We start from the raw sequence: 4080 nt of genomic DNA on the forward strand, positions 1-4080 counted from the left end.
ATTGCTACCTTTGCCGGCACTTCCTGTCCATCCGAGTTGAAAATATGGCCGCTCATTTTCAGAGTCGAACGTCTCGCTTCTCGTCCTCTCCAATGTCAAAACTGTTGGCGTTTTGGTCACAGTGCAGGGGGCTGTAAATCAAATTCACGTTGCCGCATCTGTGGCGATACCCACCCATCGAAGGAGTGCAACGCCGAAACCGAAAAGTGCTGCCTCTGTGCAGGAAATCACGCGGCCGATTATCTGAACTGCACCGCAAGGTCTAATGAAACGCAACTTCTAGAAATCATGGACAGACGTCGTTGCTCGCGGCGAGAAGCAATAACAGTTGTGAAGGATAGAGCCTTTGGATATGCCGGAGTCGCGTCGAAGCACGAACAACTAAGTGAGACGAAGATTCTTAATCTTATTGAGGCTGCAGTAGAAAAGGCGATGTCGAAAGCGCTGGAACACATAGTTACGAGCGTGAGTGAGTGCATCTCTCAAGTGTTTTGCTCACAGATGACACAGCTGGCTTCTGCAATAGCAGTGCCGATGGCCAAGTCGGCACCTTGTACAGTGGAAGAGATACCGAATTTAGCCCCACAGCGACAATCCCGAGAGGAGAAAACCCCAATTTTGTCCGTACCTTCTACGTCGACCCACGTGGAGGATCAGAATGAAATGGCGTATGCCAAGATTTCAGGCGTCAGAAGCGCACTGGATCTCCATTAAAATCTCCTTGCCCAAACACGAAACCCGAAAAGGGCAGCGAAAATGCCAGTGCACTTATTAAGGAGAGTATTTTAGAAGCTGCCGTTGCTGAAGTGTTTCGCTCGTCAACATAGATACCTTGAAAGTACTACAGTGTAATTTTAGGTCTTTGATTTCTGCTTCTACTGACTTACTTTGCTTAACTAATCAGTTATATCCGGATATAATCTTATTTCAAGAAACCTGGCTTAACCCTGTTAAGAATTATCATTTAAACAATTTTAGAGCATTTCGGTTAGACCGTCCATCACTAGGAGGTGGTCTAATTGTACTAGTCTCGAATAAATTTTGCCGCACAGCGAGCATAGCTTTTCAGCTTATGTCCACAGACTGTGAAATTTTGGCAATAGACCTCTGTCTGCCAGGGAACCACCCTTTTTCACTTATAAACGCATATTTTCCAACGGGTTTGCATAATACTCAACAATTAGATACTGCCTTAGCTAATTGCAAGAATGATTTCCTTCTGACTGGTGATTTCAACTCACATCATGTTTCATGGGGATTTCGAACAGACTCTTCTGGTACTCTTCTGTGGGATTGGATGATTAATAAAAACCTTACCTGCCTAAATGATAGACAGCCCACATTTATTCGCGGACGGACACGATCGGTATTAGATCTCACGTTTTGCAGCCCAAGTGTTTCAATAAAGTCTTGGAAAACAATTGATTTCTCTTCAAACAGTGACCATCTTCCTGTATACTTTGAAATATCATGTGCGGTGAAATCTATTGAAAGGACAGAGAAAACATTGATCAATTACAAAAAATTTAAAGACTGCTTGCGTTCCAACATTAGGGCAGCGTCCAGTGGTCAAAATGAAGACCTCGGCAGAAATCTCTGTTCTGCTTTAAAAATCTCCAAGAACACTTCAGAATTTGTAATTGCTTCGTCGTCATCCAAAAGTGCCCAACCTAGTAGAAGGTGGAATGATGAATGCACACGAGATTATAGAAGAAGAAAAGCTGCATGGAAAAGACTTATATGTAATCAGAGCCCAAAAAATTGGAAGGATTATCAGTTCATTGCGGCAACATTTAAACGCACTGTATCGCGAGCGAAAGAGCAATATGACCAAGAACATTTCGAGTACCTGTCTAAATCAAATAACAAACGTGCTTTATTCAACTTCCTTCGTGGTAGGAAGAAGACCCCTATACCAGGAAACGTTGACTCAGTAGTTTACACCTCACAGGAACTACAGGAATCATTGAATCAGTTGGCTAAAGAATTAGAAAACAGGTTCTCAAGGCATCTTCCTAATTCGGCTTACACAACAACCATCTATGACTACACAGAAATATCGACTTCCGAATTAAATCAGGCTATGGAAAGATTACCAAATTCAGCACCAGGCCCCGATGGAATAACAAATACAATGCTAAAAATACTTCACAGGGAATATCCGAATGATCTGTTAGGTCTCGTCAATTATTCCCTTAGAAGAGCATGGATCCCTTCTGAATGGAAGATTGCGAAAATTATACCATTGCTTAAGAAACAGGGGGCAGGCTATAATTTAGACAACATACGACCGATAGCCTTAACATCTAATGTAGTAAAACTTATTGAAAGGGTACTTCATGGTCGTATAATTAGGTTTATTAACGAGAAACAACTGTTGAGTTCTTCCCAAATTGGCTTTAGGTCTGGATATTCCATATGGCATGCACATGTAGATCTGGAAAGTCGTATTCATATTGCCCGTCACAAAAAGCTCTTTGCGGCTTTAGTAACGTTAGACATATGTAAAGCATATGATAGTGTAGAGTATTCTGTCTTGACTAATCAGTTATGGAGTCATGGACTTCCACCTTATATAGTAGCATGGGTGACGGAATTTTTAAGTAGAAGAGAATTCTATCGTTATCAAGGCGGTTTCTCTTCCTGTAAGCACAAGCAAACCCAAGGTGTACCTCAGGGGTCAGTACTTCCCCCGGTTTTATTCAACATATTGCTTAGTACCATCCCCATTCATCCAGATGTGAAAACCTATGTTTATGCCGATGACATTGCTTTCTTTGCTATGGCACATGACTTGCACTGTCTCTACACTATCTTGCAAGCATATCTTAATAAAATAGAACATTGGCTGGATGGATTGATGTTGAACCTGAATACCGGTAAATGTGCTATTCTCGTTTTTCCAATCAAAGATCCCGTGCACATATCTATTAATTACAAGCTTCAAGATATCCCACAAGTACAATCATTGAAATATCTTGGAGTTATGTATAATGAACATCTAAATTGGCGCCCTCACATTGAATACATCGCGACAAAAGCAGTACGCACGATGGGCGTATTGCGGAGGTTGAGCAATTGTAGATCAGGTATGAGAAGAAAGGCACTTTTGATTATATATAAAATGTATGTCCGACCTGTGTTGGTGTTTGGCTGCATTCTTTTTTCTGGTGCGCCAGCCTACAAACTTCGGCCACTCGTTCTGTTGGAAAGAGAGGCTTTACGGCTCTGCTTAGGACTTCCAAAGTATACTGCAAATGCAGTGTTATACCTTGAAGCACGAATACCAACCTTATTATGTCGCTTTAACATTCTTACTGTGCAGACCTTTTTACGACTATATGAAGCACCGTTTAACCCTGAAAAAAATATTTTTATTTCCAATCCTGACCTATTCTTCTCCGTGCATTGGCTCAGATTTACCAAACCACAAATAGTATTTGTTCAATCGTTACTTGAGCCCCTAAATGTACACGTTCGTGATCTGATTCCTTTAACTGAGCAACAAAATTCTCCAGAAATTGTTTACCATGATATCTTCCCAACTCACGCAAAGCTATTACCTACAGGCATTTTAAATGGTTTATTGCAGGACTATTTAAGTACTCTGCCAACAAATGTCATTATAGCAACGGACGCATCTCAATCACATGAAAAATCAGGCGTTGGAATATATTGCCCCGTACTTGATTGGTCATTTTCACTTCGCTTACCGGACTTTCTTCCTGTCTTTCTGGCTGAATTCATGGCAATAATGTTAGCTTTGCGAAAGGTAAATATTTCCATTCCAGTTGTAGCAGTCATAACTGATTCATTATCAGTGTGCTCTTCTCTGTCCGCATCTGGTCACTCACCTATAGTGAAACTTTTTAAATCGTTGATCCCCTGTCATCTCCGAAGTATTCATTTAATCTGGACACCAGGGCAGAAAGGTTTGTTGTTAAACGAAATAGCTGATTCTCTTGCGAAGGCATCCCTTTCGACACCAATTATTCCTATTTTCCCTCATACAGTATACATTACGGTGGCGCGATTTCGCACACTTAAAATCAGGCAAAATTTATCTGACCCTGCACTGAC

The sequence above is a fragment of the Rhipicephalus microplus genome, chromosome 5, assembly GCF_043290135.1.
Source record: "Rhipicephalus microplus isolate Deutch F79 chromosome 5, USDA_Rmic, whole genome shotgun sequence".
In the NCBI taxonomy this organism is placed as follows: Eukaryota; Metazoa; Arthropoda; class Arachnida; order Ixodida; family Ixodidae; genus Rhipicephalus; species Rhipicephalus microplus.